Genomic DNA, 20,773 nt, shown 5'->3' with positions numbered 1-20,773 from the left:
TTTATTATGGTAACTTTTGTCAATAGTCTACTTTTGTTGACATATGGAAGCAAAATTATCCTTACATCATCAAAGGTTCATTTAAGTAGAATAAATATATATATTTATTGTGAAAATAGACAGATTTAGTCATGGAAGATAAAGGAGAAACAACACATTCTCTATTAAAAAAAAAACTGCTAAGGGACATGGCTCAAGTGGTAGAGCACCTGCCCAGTTACTGGAAGTAACTACGTTCCAGTTGATATGCTTAAGACACACAAGAAGAAGAAATAGAAGAATAGAAGAAACTCAGAGGCATTATTTCAGGATAAAAATTATAAGGATACGACAATTTTTTTTCTCTTTTTTCATTTTATTTTTATTTATTTATTTATTTTTATTATTTTTTTATTGTGAACATACTGTACAGAGGGGTTACAATTACATGGGCACGATCATGAGTACATTTCTTATCAAGCATTGCAGCCTCCTCCTTTGTTTACCCTTCACATCCCTTCCCAGCCTCCTCCCACCCACCCCCCCCCCGCCCAATCTTCCCACCCCCCACCAAAGTTGTAAAGTTAGGATATGACAAATTTTTTATGGTTCAAAGCAATAAATTTTAATATTTCCCAGCTTATTCCATCAAATAGAAAAGGTGCATCCTTAGCATGTTTTTTATCTATAGATATGCAGAGTCACAGATACAAGAGTAGGCCTTCCTCAATAAGATATACTGGATACAGATAACACTCTCAGGGCCCACAGCAATGCTTGCTTTTGGAAAAGGAATAGCAAGAAGAACCTCATTATGGCTCTTGTGGTTTCAGAAGTAAATAACCATCCTCCATAGCCCCATCTGATACTCGATTCTTAGGATCACATCTCCCAGCTCCACAGCACCATGGTTATTTACCCACCATTTTGTTTTGGAACAGTTTGCTGATCCTGTCTCTGTCATCTGCCTTACTTTAAATGGGTTCAGACTTTCACCAATAGATACCTAGCTGATTCCAACAGCCGCCTATCTGACCACAGCCCTTCAGTCAGTTTTCAATGAGTTCATCACATTTCAGTGGAGCAATCTGGTAGTACTCTTCTCTTGGTAAAACCCTTAAATCATGTCTACGTTATTTTTAGGATGGAACCCAAGCTCTACAGCATGACTTGCAAGACTCTTTCATCCAGCTCATTGTTTTGCCTTTGTAGATTGCTAAATGTACTCTCAGTTACACCATGAACGTGAGAGTTGTGCCTTTATATGCATCAAATTTAGTGGAGTTACACTTTGACTCAGGCATCGCCGCTTATCTCATTGGCTGAGGAAAGTAATTCCTTAAAACTTATCAAGGACAATTTGAAATATATTCATACAAAAGTAGACAGGACAGGACGGTATAATGAATTCCCATGCAAATATAACTCACCCTTACCTACTTTACCTGCCACCTAGCTCCACTGATCCCCTCCTGTTTCATATTATTTTCGAGCAAATGCCTGAAAATATTCTGTGTAATTTATTGTAAATGCTATGCAAAGAGTCATTATACAGTGTTGTTTAGGGAATCATGGAAAGGACAAAAAGTTGATATATATGTTCAGTATAATTATAATATGTGTGTATGTGTACATGTGTGTGTACATGCAAGCATACACTGATTCTAGGGCCTAGGCACTGTCCTTGAGCCTTGTTGCTCAAGTCTAGCATGCTATGGTTGGGAGCTACCGCTCTACTTTGGGCTTTTTAGCAGTCAGTTGGATGTAAGAGCCTCATGGACTTCCCTGTACAGGCTGGCTTTGAACTGTGATCCTCAGATCTCAGCCTCCTGAGTAGCTCAGATAATGAGCGTGAGCCACTAGCACCCAGCTAAGACACATTGTTTTCTAATATTTTAAAATATTTTAAAAAATACTTTCCTAATATTTATAATCCATGGGCAATTCACTCCACCTATGGTAAATTACTTTTTTTTTGGGGGGGGGGGTGGTCGGTCATGCGGCTTGAACTCTGGGTTTGGGCACTGTCCCTGCACTCTTCAGCTCAAGGTGAGCGCTCTACCATTTGAGCCACAGCACCACTCCCGGTTTCCTAGTGGTTTATTGGAGATAAGAGTCTCACAGACTTTCCTGCCTGGGCTGGCTTTGAACCGTGATCCTCAGAACTCAGCCTCCTGAGTAGCTAGGATTACAGGCGTGAGCCACTGGCGCCCAGCAATGGCACATTTTAATAAAGTGTATACAGTCCAATTACAAGCCATCCCTAGAAGCATTGCTGCTAACTGTATCTTGCTAACCTCTAAACTCAGTATGTACAATACTACTTCCTACTTCATCTTCTCCACTTACTAGAGGAATGTGGAACACTTTGCATTGACCCAGATCCACTATATGGTAAGAACCAGGAAGTGCTATAGATGGAGATCAAGGTTGTAATATAATGTGTGTCTTGTGTCATTGCAGTCCATATTTAGCAAAAGGCTACATCTCAAGACCTTTTCTGCGTCATCTCCTCATAGTTACCAAGAGGCTGTCTTCCGAGGATATGTCAGCCTCTTTAGTCCTCTCAGTCAGTCCCATATTCCCCCCCACACTTGGCATTGAGGCTGAAAATGGGTTCTCCACCCCTCTTGAGTCATGTTTTCATCTCTAGACCCTCTCAGAACCTCCTGATACCAGATCACATAACCAGTGCCACTTTGTTTTTCCTTTCATGTGCTAACTTCTCAGTTTTTACATTAGATTTTTTTATAATTTTATTTACCACCTGGATTACTGCCATTTGGTTCCTTTATACTCCTGCCTTGATTCCTGAAAAATTTTAATATATGCATAAATGATCTTTTCAACATCCTTTGAACTTCTCTCTTCTGAGTGAACTTGCCTTCAGTCCTACTCTAGCCAAGCAGTCCGTCGTCATGCCATAGACATCAGTGCACTAACTGTAACCCATTCATCTCTCGGTTGCAGGAATTATATTTCTGACCATCACTTCTTATTGGTTTAGGGTAGTCTCTCTAGCTTTCCCAATCCCAGCTATCTTTTGACTCACTGGGTCTGTTAAGCTGTTGTTTCTACCAACTTTTACTAATGGTCATTGGGACTCTCTGCTATCTCTCTAGGCACATACTAACCATCAAAGTCCAGCATTAGAATCACCTCTTCCTTGATCCTCTCCCTTCCTAATTTTTGCATGTGTGCAACTCCACTTCTCCATGCTCCTTTATTTGCATGTAGAGTTCAATATACCATCATGCTCACTGGTCTCTGTATAGTTATTTCCTGTAAACTTCAAGTGGGGTACTATTGGTGTTCAGCAAGTATACTGTTATAGTAATCATTTGCTTTTCTATGCGCTAAACCATTTCACATTTTGGTTTCTCACACAAAATGCACACCTCATTCTCCATTCTCCTCTTGTGTGATTATCTTGACTGAAAATTGAAATAATAAAAGAGGACTTGCAATGGCTTGCAGCATTTTTTAAGGGAGAGGAGGGACTGCTAGGAATTAGACCTAATGTATGCTAAGCTCACACTCAACTACTGTGCTGCAGTGAAGCTCCTGATATTTAAAAACTGATTTTTCTGTGACACTAAAAAAACATCAGTGTCCACCCTCCCCCTTCCTCTCTTTTGCCAAGTTCCTTATACTTTCTGAGGGGGGACCTAGCAAATTGTTTGCATCGTTATGTGTTTCTGTAAATTTACAACCACATTTGTCAGTCGCCGTTCTGGTGAGGGGGTAGCCTCCAGCAACACTTGCACTGAACCCTGTGCCAGCTCTCAAGGGTGACATGACCCAAAAGTACTCGGTCAGACATGGTGTCATGATGCAAACTTGTCCTCTGGACCTGGCACCTGAGAATATGCGTATTGGGGGGAGAGACAAGGTTTGAAATACGTAGAAGCCTGTTTGTGAAAAACGCTCACAATCATCAAGTTCTAGATGTGTAAAACTATAAGTGGCAATTCTGGTGTTATTGAAGTCTGGCCAAAACAGAAAATTTGCCTTGTTAGGAAAAATAGCCATTCTTTGCTATCATATGATTTGTCCTAGAATCCCACACTTATACCCAAATCCCCAGATACCCAAGTCCTTTATACAAAATGGCATGCTTCTTCTCCTGTATTTTAAATCATCTTTAGAACACTTAAAATGCAATGTTAGTGCTGTGTTTATGTATTATGAGTAAATAACAAGAAAAAAGTCTGTGTTTAGTATATTCTTTTAAATATTTTTTTGATCCAAAGTTGATTGTATTCAGGGATGTGGGACCTCTGGATGTAGAAGGCCAATGACACACAACTATAAATAATTCCATTTATCTCCACTAATGGAGCCAGGAACTGTGCATAATGTATATTACGCTTCTTAATATATCGTTTGAAAAATGCATGTGTCTTAGCTACTGTTATAGTGTAATATAGATATGCTTAATTGATCTAAAATTATTCATTTTTTTTCTCCCCTGAAGCTCTGGAAATTCCAGAATATTTTTATAGCTTTTTATAGCTTTTATCTTTTCTAGAATATTATATAATTAAAAATTTTAATATGTAACCTTTTCAAAATGTTTGGTCCCATTTAACAATATGCATTTGGCACTCATCTGTCTTTGTTCCTTGACAGCTCATTTCTTTTTATCACTAAATAATATTCCATTATATGGATATACTACAGTTTATCCAGGCACCTAATGAAGGATATCGTGGTTGGTTCCAGTTTTTAATTAATACCAAGGAAACTGTTTTAGGCATTGATGTGCAAGTTTTGGTGATGCTCAGAGGGGTTACAGTTACATAAGTCAGGTTATGAGTACATTTCTTTCTGAACAGTGTTATCCTCTCCCTCATTCTCTCCCACTTTTTTCCTCCCCACCAAGTTGTAAAGTTCTAGATAGATAGATAGATAGACAGATAGATAGATAGATAGATAGATAGATAGATAGATAGATAGATAGATAGATAGATAATGGGCTTTTCCTGCCTGGGCTGCTTGGAATTGTGGTCCTCAAATCTCAGCCTCCTCAGTAGCTAGGATTAACAGGTGTGAGACATGGGTGCTTAGCTCTCCCTAAAAACTTTTTTTAAGTTTTCCAATTTTCATTCTTTTTTAAAATACTTTTTATTGTAAAAATACTGTACAGAAGGGTTACAGTTACATGAGCAAGCATTGTTACCTCCTCCTTTGTTTTCCTCTACCATCTCTTCCCTCCCATCTCCAGGACTGCACTCTTCCCATCCCAGCCCTCCCTCCCTCCCCTCCCCCCCACTCCCGCCACCTAAATTGTAAAGTTCATTTTTCAACATAGTGTCATGTGGATCTCATTGTGTTAAGCGAAATGAACCCCAAGATAGGGACACAAGTGGTTTTTTCCTTTCTTGCTATTGTTTGTAACATATTTATCATGTACATGTGATTTATTTTTGTTTCTTTGTATGTTCCTCCCCCATGGTATAACCCTTGTTTTCACTGTATTTGATGTTGGTGCCCTGCATCTTGTATGCACACTTCTCTAATTTGGTGAGGGGAAGGGAAAAAACACAATGCTTAAATAGGGATAGAGGTTGTAAAGTTCATTTTTAACAAAGTGTTTAATGAGTATCACTTTTGAATTGGTTCACCCTTTGTCCCACTGTTTCTGTGATTTTCCCTTCCTTTCCCCAACTCAGATAAACTTATATACAGAACAAATGGTAGAGAAATCAAAAATAGTGACATCGGGGAATAAACCAAAGGGGGGGGGGGGGGTGGGGAGGAGAAAGAAAAAAGAAATAACCACAAACAGTACAATTAAAAAAAAAAAAAACACCTCTTGTTTCCATTCCTTGGAGTTCATTAAGCATCATTTTATATGGTCATATGCACATAGCTATTGAGCCACTTTGGTCCTCTCCTAAGAATATCCTTTAGGATATTCTAGTTATTACAAATGAGGGAAACAATGCAGCCTATGTTTCTTTGGGTCTGCCTTACTTTGCTTAATATAATTTTTTCCAAGTCTTTCTGTTGTATGTGTATGTACACAACATTTTCTTGAGCCATTCATCCACTGAGGACCGTCTGGGTTGATTCCATATTTAGTCGTGGTAAGTAATGCTGCAATCAACATGGTTGTGCTGGTAGCTTTAATGTGGGCATTTTTGTGGTCATTTGGGTAAATTCCCAGGAGTGGGATTGCTGGGTCATAGGGAAGCTCTATGTTAAGTCCTTTGAGGAACCTTCACACTGTTTTCCAGAGTGGTTGAACAAGTTTACATTCCCATCAACAGTGTAATAGTGTTCCTTTTTGGCCACATCCCCACCAGCATCTGTTATTATTAATTTTCATAATAACGGCTATTCTAACTGGAGTGAGATGGAATCTCAATATTGTTTTGAGGTGCATTTCTTTTATGGCTAGAGATGTTGAACATTTCTTTATGTGTTTATTGGCCATTCTTATTTGTTCTTCAGAGAGGTCTCTCTTTAAGTCTTTGGCCTACTTATTACTGGGGTGGTTGTTTCTTTGAGGATTTGTTTTCAGGGGGGTTAATTTTTTGAACTCTAAATTTTAGATATGATGCCCTTGTCTATTGCATAGCTAGTAAAGATCTTTTCCCATTCTGTAGGCTTTCTATTTATCTTTTTAGCTATATCCTTTGCCATGCAGAAACTTTTGATGCAATGCCATTTATCCAGCCTTTCTTTGATTTGTTGTATTTCTGGGTCTTTGCTTAGGAAGTTTTGACCTATGCCAAGGAGCCCTAATGCTTCCCTTATCCTTTCCTCTAATATTTTCAGGCTATCCAGTCTTATATTGAGTTCTTTGATCCATTTAGAATTGATTCTGGTTCAGGGTGATATATAAGGATCTAACTTCAGTTTTCTGCATGTGTATAATCAATTCTTCCAGCACTATTTGTTGAGGGGCTTTCTTCCATCCTGTGTTTTTGGTTCCCTTATCAAAGATTAGGTGGTCATAGGTCTGTGGGTTTACTTCTAGGTCTTCGATTCTGTTCCATTGGTCCTCAGGCCTGTTCTTTTTTTCTTTTTTCTTTCTTTTTTTCAGTTTACACATTTATTTTTTATTGTGAAAATACCATACAGAGGGGTTACAATTACATGAACAAGGTAATGAGTACATTTCTTATTCCAGTACTAAGCTGTTTTTTTTTAAACTGTGTTGAGTATCTTTTCATATGCTTATTTGCCGTCTGTACATCTTTTTTGGTGAGGCTTCCAGTCAAATCTTTTGTCTACTTTTATATTGGGTGGTTTTATTTGTCTCTGAGTTTTAAGAGTTCTCTGTATATTTCTGATACAACTTTATTGTTAGAGATATATTTTGCACATATTTTATTCTGTGAAATATCTTTTCTTTTCCTTCATAGTGTTTTCTACAGAGTAGCTGCAATCAGGCTTTTTTCCTTTTTCTTCTTGTCAAAACATGTAGAAATAGAGTATCTTGATCAATTAATTCCTTAATCTTGTCAGACAAAAAACACTCTCCACAGTACCTGCACTCAATTAGTTGAGAACTTTGAACCTGCCATATGTTTTCTTTCCTGGTTCCTGTTGTTGACAGAGCATTTTAAACACATGAAAGCTTGCATTTTAAAGAGATTTTGTGTCACAAGATACTTTGTGTTACTAAAGTCTTGCAACCTCATGGCAGACATGTTATAGGCTCCTAAAATATATTTTTAAGATAGATAATAAAAGGCCAAGAAAACCTATATGAAAATTAAAAAGTTGGCAAAATTCATACATATTAAAGTCCAGTTTAGGAAGATGTTTTGAAAGCAGAAAATACTTGTTTTAGAGATGTGTCTGACAGTCAGGTCTGTAGCTTGAGGATTGATACCACTTATCAATCGCCACTGCTATACTAGAATTATTAGATCCTCCACATGGAATCTATGTGGAAACCAATCCGATTTTCACTTCCATTACTCTAGAAATGGCTCTTCAAATTTTCAATGTAATTAATTCTGGCATCCAATTCTGAGTCTTTTTTTTTAATTGTGAAAATACTGTACAGAGAGTTACAATTACATGGGCAAGATAATGAGTACATTTCTTATCAAGCATTGTAGCCTCCTCATGCTATATATTCCTCATACATTCCCAAAGCTTGAATTCAAGCCCTCACAGTATCTTGCTCAGCTTTCCTGCTCATGGCAGGCACTGTACTATTTGAGCCTCACCTTCAGTTCAGTATTTTGTTGGTTGATTGGAGGTGGAGTCTGAAGACTTTTCTTTTTGGATTGGCCTTCTAGCTTTGATCCTCCAGGTTTCACCTTCCTGAGTAGCTAGGATTATAGGAGTGTGCCACTTAGTACCCAGATCCCATACACTTTAATTTTATCTTCCTTAGTAGTCAAAGTTCGTTAATGCCTATGTGACTTGCCTCCCTGATCTAACTTTCTTTTGGCTCCCTCTGCTCCAGCTATTCTGGCCCCTTGGAATTTTGGGTGCACTACTTTCTTAGAGCTTTTGCATTAGATGTACTCTTTGCTATGCTATTTTACCTTTAAATATCTACAGAGCTCACTTCTAACATCCAAATCTTTACTTGAATATCACCTTCTCAGTGAATCCCAACTTATATATACACTATTTAAAGTGGCAACACATTCCTTCTACCCTAGCACTTCCAGATCAATTCAGTGCATCCTGAGCATTTTTCAGCATCCTACAGAGGTTCCCAAACTATGATTTCAAGGTGCCTTAAGACACTCACTAGTTTTTGTCACACCACCTCTGGCTCCAACAGATGCATAACAATTCATTGTATTAAATAGGTCCAACTAGCCTAACCACTATTTAAACTTCAATGACTCAATAGGAAGTGGTGAAAGAAAATATATTTCATTCTTCATTACTATGATTACATACTAATAGGATATATATGCCTATTGAACTCTGAGTATATTGTCAATACTTAGAATCCTAACAAACAATTTCACTCTCATTTTCTGATGCATGTGCAGGGCTGTTCTCATCATGAGAATTGAAGTATGAAAAATGGGAAAAAATATGGTCAATGAAAAAATTAGCATTATATAATGTTGAAATTTTAAGGTATCTAAGCTAATAATTTGGCAATATCTGATACATATTGCTGGGTGTCTTGGAAATCTATCAACAAGGAAAAATTATTGCTCATAGTTCTGAAGGATAGAAAGCTCAAGATCCAGTCTGAAGTCTAGTGTCTAGTGAGAACTTGTTTCTCTTAGGTGATACTTTCTTGCTATTTCTTCCCAAGGAAAAAGGGATAACGGGGCAACAACACTTCATCTTCTTTTACCAGGGTACTCATCTCATTTGTGATAATGGGACAAAAAGACCCCCCACACCTCTTTATACTATTACAATGAAAATTAAGGTCTAGCATACAAATTTTGATGGATGTAATAATCAGACCATTGAAAATGCAAATAACCTAAAATGTCCTGGTAAATTTGTTTCATTGACTGGGTCAATGTTAAACATATTGTCCAGTTAGTTACTTAAGTACATTTTCATGAGTTTTCTGAATCATCACCTATGAATCTAAGCAACTATATAGCCTAAGTAGTCATGTATACTTTGAGTAATCATGACAGACATAGGTTTTTAGTATATAATTGTGAAATAAATGATTATTGGCCCTTTTTGATAATTTGTGGACTGTATATTTTTCCTAATTTGTCTTTCAGAAAGAAAGTAATATTTCATTGATTTATAAACATTGTTTATCTAGCAAATTAGTCCTTTATTATATGCTTAACACACATTTTTCCAGTTTATCTTTTTTATTTTGAGATTTTTCTAGAAATTTCTTGCTTTATGGTCATGTTGCCACTGTACTTCATATAAGTTTGCTGTATGTAATGATTCCTGTAGTCAACTCTTCCATTTTTCCCCTGTATATTATATAGGTGATATTTTATGTATAAACAAGGTTTGCCTGTTTCATTATTATAAAGAACAATTTATCATCTTTTCCTAATTTTATAGCTACCTTTATTATTCTTATTCTGGGTGTTATTATTAACTTATTCTCTGTCAAGGATTTATTTGGCTTCTATGCTACAGACCCAGCTTGGTCTTTATCCACATAGCCAGCCAACGGTCTCACTCTTGCCTATTAAATTATTGATCTTTCCCCACAGGTTTAAAATAACAACTTTGTCACACACGAAATCCCCATCTGTAACTTGATTTGTTTCTATAACTGTCGATTCTTGTTTTATCTATCATTTTATTTCTTCTAAAGACCACTGACTTCATTGACTCACTGTGCTCCTGAAAACTGATTTTAGTGTAGCTTCCCAAACGAATGAATCTCTAAACTGGAGGCTGAGGAGTAGAACGTATTACCCTATGAAGCCATCCTTGAAAAGTTAATTCCACAAAACAACTCAGCAAGGATTAGAAAGTCTCCAGGAGACTTCTTTTGTACCCATTCAAGTATTTATTACAGTTCCGGGCATACTGTGGGGAACAAGAGTTTCAGTGAATTAAATAATTTCTCACACTGAAAACGAGTTTCTTATAACTGAAAAGTAGCAATGGCTATGGCTTTCCACATGCAATCACCTAGCTGGTTAATTATCGTGTTAGCAAGATGGTTTTAGCACAGGGTATGATGTCATGAATCGCTACACTTTTTTCAGTGAGTACTACAAAACCTTAGAATAAGCAAGTAGAATAAGAAACAAAATATCAATAATCTCCTATTTTTAGATGCCACTTCTGGAGTATGGGCTTTGTTCATATTGATGTACTTGTACAGGATGTACCACAACCATTAAGAGCATCATTATTCTCTATCAAAAGCCTGCAATGCTTCAAATACAACTTTAGGCATCTATATGAATTCAAAGAAGTAAAATGCATAGGCAGCAAATACTTAAACTAGCTATTAGTGAGTAGCTAAATGTGAACATTGAGAATTTATATCAACTCCCAAAAGTTTACAATAATTTCAACTCTGATTTAAATTGTGTTCTCATTAAAAATTATACTTCTTTTTTCCCTTGTCACTTGGCACAAGTCTATGAAAATCAGGAAGGACATAAAAAACCAGATTATAGGCTCTTTCTGTCTTCACCTTCAGATATATGTGAAACTTGGACTCTTGGTCAACAATACAAGGACACTTTTCTTTACTCTTGGCAATGTAACAGACTTTCTTGAGGTGATGGAAAAATATTCTTTGGAAACCAAGTACAATGGTCCTTCTTAGTTAGAATAAGTTGCAAAGTAAACATGTCTTAGTATAAAGACCAAGTAAGGTCAGAGGAGAGAAACAGAAAGGAACTATGTGTAGCTTTCCTCACATTTAAATGATTATATCCCAAATATCCATTTATGTCTCTAGTTTCTAAGAATGCTTGCCTTTAATGATTTATATTGTGTCAAGAGGCTGTTTAGGACTAACCAGCTGAATTATATGTGTTACTTTGTTCTCAAAGTTGTCATTGAAATGTCTGGGCATTCATACTATTGAAAATGTAATTCTGTCAGCATAGTCAGGTAGAAGGGTTTCCAACTTCTATAGAAAATGGACAAAGCTGGGATGTTTCCTGTGCCAATTAGCAGTTTTGCTGAGCAAGAAGGAAGTGTGTCTAAAGATGTTTGAATAAGAACCCAGCAAGCTCAATGTTTGAATGAGAACAACCCAGCAAGCTTTCTCAGGCTTTTGGCACCCATACAGACCACAGTAAAGAGTTCCCAGGATGGTCATCCAGTTCCAATGAACCATAGGGATTATGTGGGAGGGAAGCAGTTGTGTGGCTTATTCCCTCCAGCACATGTCCAGGGAAGGACTTTTGCCAATGTCTGGCACCATACGGCTTATAAATATTTTCTAGCTGAACTTATGAATACAGCTTTTCAGATAGCAAACAATTAGTGGAACAGAATAAGTTCAGTGAAACCTATGAATTGTCTTAAGAGTCAATGAAATTGCAAATTGTACTAGGAAATAACATACACACTTCAAAAACATGATTTGATTTAGATTCATGGACCAAATGTATTTGGCTAAAGATATTTATGTGATGATTTTTCTAGGCTGGTGTTCAACACAGCACCTTGAGAAATGGCTGTATTTTCAGAGTTCTATTAACATTTAAATTTGTATGTAGAATAGTTGGTATCATTGTGAGTGTTACATTGCTGTATTTATTTTGTGAGAATTCTGATTTCCTTTTGTGCCTAACTTATTTTGAAATCTAAGAACAGACTTTATTCTTTATTTTTTATGTTCTTTATTTTTTATATTCCTTATTTTTCTATCTGAAAGGTTATCAGGCTTTCTTCCCGTTCTTTTTCATACTTTGCTGTTTGTATCAACTCAGTTTTCTGCTTTTATGAAATGAAGACATCTTTTCACATCATATTTAGTACATATGTCTCGACAAATTTGTGATCACTTAGTCGTTTGTCAAATCAAACACTTGCAAACCATGAGCACACTAAGATTTTAAAAGTTCATGTGTTATATTCAAAGGAGAGGTAGTATAGATGAACAACTAATAATTTTCTAGTGGGACGTATATCCTCACAACATCTGTTCTGAATCCAGTATCCAGAGGAATGTATTTCTCAAATCTATAAAATGGTGAAGGGAATATTCTAATTATACTGAACAATGAGTGCATAATAGAAAAAATGATTCATGGATAGAAGATGCTTCAAAAATAAATTATTAACATAATTCATAAGATCATGGACTTTAGAATAAAAGGAGTCTTCATTGAAATAGTGGATCTTCTAGCTAACAATTATATAACTTTAAGCAACTTACTTAACTTCTTTGAATCTGCTTTACTGTCTTTCAAATTACTAACAATTTCATTACATAAACCATGTATGTGAAATAAATCCAATCATTATATGTTAACTAAATATGGTCATTCAATGAGCAGTCTAACACAGTGAGTATTAATTAGATAGTTGCTTAAAACAAATCTAACCAATTAGCCCCATGTAGTTTCAGATTTACTTATTTATTTGTTTACTTATTTATTTATTTGTACCTTGAACTCAGGGACTCATATTCTTGCTTGGCCGTTTTGCTCAAGGTTGGTGTTCTACCACTTGACCCACACTTTCAATTCCAATTTCTTTTAATTACTATAATATAGTGCTGGTCAACACAGGAAAAGCACTCTATCATTGTGCTATACTCCCAGCCCTATATGAATAATACATCTTAATTATTTAAGTATATTTTATCATAACTTTTTTTGTTTTGTTTTAATCTAACACATTCAACCTATTGTCATTTTTCCATATTTTTTCTGTAGTGTCTATATCATAGTGTAAATAGTGTACTTTATTATAGGCATACTTTTTCCTTGATGGTCTGGATTCAGTGAATGCTATGCATCCAATAAAAGTTCAAAACATATACACAATCTTACTCTTAACCTTCCAATTACTTCCCATTGACTTAGCATGGTCAGAAAGTCCCTTTCATGTAATAACACAGGATACCCTTCAGCAAGACTCAATAATTTCTAACGTAATTTCCCTCAGCTCACTATACCTCTTCCACCATCAGCCTCCAAAGCTGCTCTCAAGGCCTACTCTCAGGTCTTGATGTTTCTAGAATGCTCCAGATGCATCTTCATCTCAGTATTTGGTGGTCCTGGGGCTTGAACTCAGTGTCTTGCTCTTCCTAGGCAAGTATACAACAACTTGAGACACATTTCAGCCTTCATCTCAGAGCATTTGATCTTTTTCTTTCTCTGGAAATGTCCTCCCCATATATAGAAATAGCCAGAGCTTCATTTTCTTCCTGTCGTATCTAAAGTGCCACATCTCCCTCTCCAATCTGCCTATATAAAAGAGTATACCTGTCTCCTCTGCCTCCTCTTTTCATGATCTTTGTAAGTTCTTTTTTCCTTGTAAGAATATCACTTTCAGGTATTACAGGTTGATTCATGGATATATTTTTTACTTGAAGCTTGTTAGCTACTAGGTAAGCACCATGAGAGCAATGACTTACAGAGCTCTTGTTTTCATCAATTGAAGTTCACTGGAGAATTTAAAGATATTTAACATTAAGTTTTTCCCAACAAAGTGCATTTTATTTATTAGCTAGGAATTACTCTTTGTAATTAAATCAATAGGAACGTTCAGCACACGTTTAAACATCTTAATGACTACCATGGCCTTGACTCTGGGTTTACTCTGCCTCTCTTAGTCTTGGGTGGGGTTTAGGGGAAGAAAGATCATTAGAGGAGACCTTATTAGATGATTACAACTCTTCATTTTCCAGGAACTGGATAAGCTGCCTAAATCAGGAAAGAGCCTAGACAACAGAAAATTCTAATGAAAAGTTTGGTATTGTATAATAAGATCTCCACCTTACCCCCAACAGGGCAGATTTGTTGACAGTATTGATTCAGAATAATTTTTTTCCCTGATCCACGTTTTTAATTTGTAATTTTTTTGGCTGTACATAGTTTTAATGAATAAGCATACTCCATAAGCAAAAAAGATCAAACTACTGCAAAGAAAAACATTTCATGTCTTTCTTTGAAAAGAGGAGACAAAGGATTTTCTGCTCCACATTTATGCAGGAGATGATCAAATATTCCTCTAAAAGTTCAAAACATGACTTCTGGCCTGGGAATGAACCTAGAGGCATATTTTAATCAACTGGTTCTAAATATCTAGAATGGTCACCTGGCACCTTTATGTAGGCTGCCTTTGTTGGCTATTTCTTAAAGCCAATTTTAAAAAATCATCTATATACTTTTTATACAAAGGTTCTAATATTAAGCTATTATTATAGCTAATATTCAACTATTCCATCTCATGAGCTAGTCTTACAGGAAGCACTGAAATTGCCAGGAGCAAGAGCAATACTAGTGTGAGCTCCATGATGTAAAATCACAGTAACTGGAGGTTTGTCAGTGATCTGGGCAGTCTTTTCCTCCACTTTAAAACTGCCAACAACCCATGCCTGGACATACTCTTCACACAGAGAAGATTTGATGGCAGAACCAACGCAAGGTGCCTGTTTTCTTGGTAAGCAAATCATCAATCTCCTTGAGGTTGCTAGAAGGACTCCAAATTGTCCCTGGCCATCTACTCCAATCATATCTACTGGCAAGATGACAGCTATCTTGCCAGTGCTTGACAAGTTATGAATGACAAAGGATATCTTATTTCTTTGCTGTTTTACAAGGTTCTGAGAAAGTCCTAGAAGGTCCAAGCCTGCAACAACTATAGCTGCATGAGAATTAAATACATGCAGAATCTATCAGCATTTCTGCTTAGTGTAGTCATATTGAACAAGGTTCTCTGATAGGCCATCTCTACCCCTTTTCTGGAGAACATCATCCTTAACTTTTTCAATCTCTCAGGATGATGCAGCCATGCATTGATGAGCAACTTGAGCTCCTAAGAGTTTAATTAACATCATCCCATTCCCAACAATGGCACTGTCAGATATTATGGTTTAATTTGTCTAACATACCACTGTGCCAACTCCTCAGGTTGACCACTGTTTGTCCCCCACTCCTGACAGACCCTCCTTCCTCAATGGCATCCTGAAAGCCTTGGATCATGAGTGGTATCATCTCTCCCCACTTCTTTCTCATGCATACTGTGGCTTGTGATGCTAAGTAATATTAACACACTACAGTCAGTAATACCCATGGTGTAGAGATCACTTAGCACAATGATACAAGATACGTACCCGCAGCATGTAGGGATCTTTCACCAATGGGTAAACCAAGGCAATACTCTGTATCAATGACAGGCCTCTGTTCCCCAAAGGGAGGATGCAGGATTAATCTTGATGCACAGGGTTGGGGCATGGTGCAGCTGGCAGGCCTGCCTTGTTGAGTTGTTCCTTTTTGGCCTTGGCACTGTGGAAACCGCACTTCCAGATCTGCCCACTAGGAGTTTCAACAGCATCTTCAGGGGGACAGTGCAGCCTCAGCCCTTGAAGCCCAAGAATCCTAAGAGCCTCTAGCCACAACATCTGGGGCAGAAACAGCTGCCCAGGAACAAGCCTGCATGGCACAACAGTCTTACCCTGCCATCACCCATGCTTTGGCATCTGCAGTTAGAGAAAGAGCAGAGAAGGGTAAACTTTTTAATTTCTAGTTTAATTAATAGGAAATATCGAATATTACTACCAATCTTGATTCCCACAGATACCCCTGTGCCTCTAGACAGTGTACTTCTTCTAAAGATTCAATTTAAGCCACCAGTTTTCAAGTGCAGACGTTCTAGAATTGTGACCATCATATTCTTTTTTTTTTTAATTGTGAAAATACCATACAGAGGGGTTACAGTTACATGGGCAAAGTAATGAGTACATTTCTTATCAAGCATTGTTGCCTCCTCCTTTGTTTCCCCTTCCTATCCCTTCCCATCTTCCCCCCCCCCCCCAAGTTGTAAAGTTCCTTTTTCCACATAACGACTTGTACATCTCATTGTTGCAATGGGTCCACCTGTATCCCTATTTAAACAATTTGTTTTTTTCCCTTCCCCTCCCCAAATTATACCAACATCAAATACAGTGAAAATGGGTTTGATAATAAAACACTTGGCACACCAATACTCCTTAGATAGTTTTTTCTGGCTTGTAGCAATATTCTGCTGCAAAGTTTTAAAAGCAATCTAAACTATTCAACTGGGTAGATAGCACAGAGTTTGAAAAAGTTTGAAAACTAATGTTTTGGAGGCAAAACAAAGCATTATAACTACAAAAAAGAACTGGACTACAACTCTCAGAACTACTGCTAGTGAGCATTTAATCAACAATTCTTTTGTGCCCAGAAGAAACGTTTCTTGAAATGTCCCAACAACTTAGAGGATAGCTACCATTGGCAACCCCATTCCATGGATGAGGTATATAGAAGTTATTTTCTTGTTTAAACACATATAAGTGACTGATAAGTAGATATATTGGGTTGCAAATATGGTCTTATTTTGCAATAGAGTTTTGGCAGGAGTGATTGTTTGAGATGAGGTTGCACAGAACTGATAGGCCTTAATGCAATGACTGCTATCTTTAAAAAAAAAGTCCATGTGAAGAAAAGAAGGCCGAATAATAGTGAAGGTCAAGACTGAACTGATGCATTTATAGACCATAACTTTCTAAACCCACCAGAAATGGATCAGAGTAATGGAGCAGATTCATTCTGAGAACCCTAGAAGAAGGAATAGACCAGGAAGGAATAGATGGGTCTCTTCAATTTCAGTGTTCTAGCTTGCCAAATGGAAAGAATGCAGTTCTTCTATTCTATGTCTCCCCAATTGTAATCATTTTTTTTGCAGCAGCTCTATGAGAGAATAGAGTTAGGAACTATTCAAATCCAAGTCAGACTGACATTAGAAACTTTCAGTCATTTTATATTACTCTGAAAATGTTTTTTTTATGTCTCTAACATAGCACTAATCATATATAATGGCAGTTTCTATAATCATAACGAAGGGTAGTGAATCTATCTTTCGAATTTAGGGTTTTTTTTTTTAAATCAAGTTACAGTTGGCAAAAATCACATATAGTAATCTCTTAGTAGCTGCCAGGGTTAGTTCTAGAAACCCTGCAGAGTCCACAACCCATAGGAGCTCCAGCCCCTTATATACAATTACATAATGTTTGCATATAAGTTAGGCATATTTTCTAGCATAGTCCCTAAAACATTTCTAGTTTAACTATAATGCTTAGTATAATATAATAATGTCTGAAATTGTATTTAGTTTTTTTTATTTCATGCCTTGTTATACATAGGATTTAGAGAAATTACTTCATAACAATAGCAAAGTAAACACAAAATATTTATACATGAAAATGGAACTCAAATAATAAAGAAGAGAAAAATAAGCCAAACAGCTCTTGTAAGATCACTTTTGTCATCTCAGGAAATCTACAGGAAATCTGTGGTGGCCACCAATGAGGTGACCTCTGATTCAATCCAATTCAAATGCTACCACCTGCAGACAGAACCAGATTCCACGGGCTGAAGACTCCATCCCTCAAGACTGTCTGACACCAGGCACAAGTCTAGTCCTTCAGAACTTCTGACCACCTGACTACAAATTGGGTTCTTAAGACTCCATTCATTTGCTAAAATGGACCACACAATTTAGGGAAACGTTTACTTACATTTGGCTAATTTATCAAAGGATACAATTAAATTGCCAGATGAAGAAATCGAGAAGGTGAAGTCTCAAAAGGTCCTGATTCAGGATCTCCTATTCCTGCGGAGTTGGAAGAGTCTAGGCTCTATGAATATGGCTCAGTCCTGTTCACTTTCCTATCAGTCTCCACATGTATAAGAACTGTTCTTGAAAGACAGTCTCTGATTTGACCTTGGACAATTCATATAAAAACATGACTGGACAAAAAGGATATGATGTAATACTAGCAGATGAAGAAGGAGGGACCTAGCAAGACATGCCTGTTCAAGTTGTTTGTGATTGAGGCTGGCTCCCTTATGATCTACCATCAGACTAAGTAGAACAGAGAATATCCTTATGACTAGGCTCCAAGTTAGAAAGGTAGGGGGAAATTAAAGTTTCTATGGTATATTTTGGAGAAGGAGTAATAAGCCAAGAACTAGCAACAAAGATGTCTGTGTCTCATAATATCATATGAATTAAGTGTAGAATAGAAAAAAAATTAATGTGAAGGTAGCAAGTCGGTTTTGGTTTTAAAATACTCATGGAGTAGATTTGGGATCTGGTAAGAGAAAGATCAGACATTTGATGAAGAATGTTGTGACAAGATTGCTAGAATAAGAAGACATACTCAGAGTAGTCTTTCGATCAAAATGTAAAGTTGCTCAAGATGACTTCAATAAATTATTTCTGTCTGGCTACCAAGATGAAGGTTTCTCTCATAATGCTACAAGAAGAAGGGAATTTCATTAGCTATGTTGTCATGAAGAATAGGCTTCTGACATTACAAGAATGTCAGTCCAGCCACCATGGAGATCAGCATGGAAGTTCCTAAAAAATTGGAACTAGTATAAAATCCAGCTATACCATTCTTTGGTATATGCCTGAAGCAACTTATCAGCAGACATCTGTACACTCATGTTTATTGCAGCACTATTCTCAGTAGGCAAGCTGTAGAGGCAGTCTAGGTGCCAATTAACAGATGAACGAATAAGGGAAATCCAGTATGCATAGACAATGGAGTTTTATTCAACTATAAAGACAGATGAAAATATATCATTTTCAGAAAAATATATGAAACTGGAGATTATCAAGCAGAATAAGCCAGATTCCAAGAGACATATATTGTACACTTGCTTTTATATGGGGAATCTGCATTTTTTAATGGCATGAAACTAGAGGGGGAACTATTTGGGAAGAAGAAAGGGACCAGTGAGAAGAAGAGAAGAGCAAAAGAAGGTACTGGCAGGAAGGTGGTACTGATAAAATAAATTATATATTTGTAGAAAGAAATGGTTCAAATCTTGGTCCCACTACCAACTAACTGTATAATCTTAGAGAAGTTTTGAGTTGTTTCTACTTACACAAACTGGAGATAATATTTTAAAAAGTCATTTTATTCCTTTGAAGATCAAAAGATTTAAGATCTGTACAATGCTTGTAAGGGGATATATTTCTCTTTAGTTCTCTCCTAATAAATTTTCATTTTCACAATAGATCCATAAACAATCCTTTGTTATTGCTAGTTCATCTTTTCTACTCCAGATCAAAACTGATGTTGATTTTACCAACTCATATGCTATTGAGATACAATTCTATCAGTAAATAGCCTCTCACATACACTAGTTTAAATATTTAGTAGTGTTCCGTGCATTATGAATCTAACATGAATATTCAATTTAAAGAACGTTTTTAAAACCTTCAATGAAGACATATTCAAAGTGTAAGCAATGTGACTCACCATTCTTCTTTTTTTTAGTTTTCCTTATTTTTTTTTTATTGTGAAAATACTGTACAGAGGGGTTACAATTACATGAGCAAGATAATGAGTACATTTCTTATCAAGCATTGTAGCCTCCTCCTTTGTTTCCCCTTCCCATCCCATCCTCCCCCCATCCCCCCACTTAGCCCTCCTCCCCCTCCCCTACCAGAGTTGTAAAGTTCGTTTTCAACATGACAACTTGTGCATCTCATTGTTGCAATGGGTCCACCTGTATCCTCCTATTTAAACAATTTGTTTTTCCCTTCCCCTCCACAAATTATACCAACATCAAATTCAGTGAAAGCAGGGGTTATACCATGGGGGAGGGACATACAAAGCAACAAAGAAATAATCTTATAAATGTGTTAGAAACAATCACATGAAAGAAAAAAAAAAAAACATTTGAATACAAATCTTAGGGTTCATTTCCCTATCATCAACTTATCTGACCTTCACCATTCTTCTTAATAGCTCAGGCTGTTGAGTGGCTTTCTGTTAGAAGATTAAATGTTGCTAATTAAACCTGGAAATCTGTCGTGATTTCTGTTTATTCCCACCATCTCATGACAATGTTTATCATTAAAATGTTTAGGGATAGGCATTGGTGACAATCACAGCCCCCAAATAAAAGCCAGTTGCTTATTTAGTGCTATTCTAAGACATGAAGAAGTTCATTCTAACCCTGGAAGAGAAGCTAGCAGCATTCAACTAATTTGTGAGTCCATATCTTTGTGAACACCTGTAAAATCTGAAAGCATATTTTACAACCTAGCTTTTACAAAACAGAGTAGTTTATGCCCTGTCGTACCAGTTAGAAAATAGGTGCTGGGGAAATAAATGAATGAATAAATAAATACATAAATGTGGGGAAAAACAGAGCAAAAGAGAGAGAACAAATTTAGA

The 20,773-nt window shown here is 36.7% G+C and overlaps 1 protein-coding gene across 1 annotated transcript in view; it reads left to right on the top strand.

Annotated features, from left to right (window-relative positions):
- Nucleotides 1-5,732, top strand: part of Kitlg (KIT ligand) — an 85,188-nt gene extending 79,456 nt beyond the window's left edge. The window contains exon 11 of the transcript XR_006149514.1: nt 5,721-5,732. The gene's annotated coding sequence lies outside the window, so the exon portion shown is untranslated. The remainder of the gene's footprint in view (nt 1-5,720) is intronic.
- Nucleotides 5,733-20,773: the final 15,041 nt, after the last annotated feature.

Source organism: Dipodomys spectabilis, unplaced genomic scaffold (genome assembly GCF_019054845.1).
Source record: "Dipodomys spectabilis isolate Male_0828 unplaced genomic scaffold, ASM1905484v1 ptg000163l, whole genome shotgun sequence".
Lineage (NCBI taxonomy): Eukaryota > Metazoa > Chordata > Mammalia > Rodentia > Heteromyidae > Dipodomys > Dipodomys spectabilis.
Note: the sequence above shows the minus strand (reverse complement) of the source record. Positions and strands in the feature narration are given on the sequence as shown.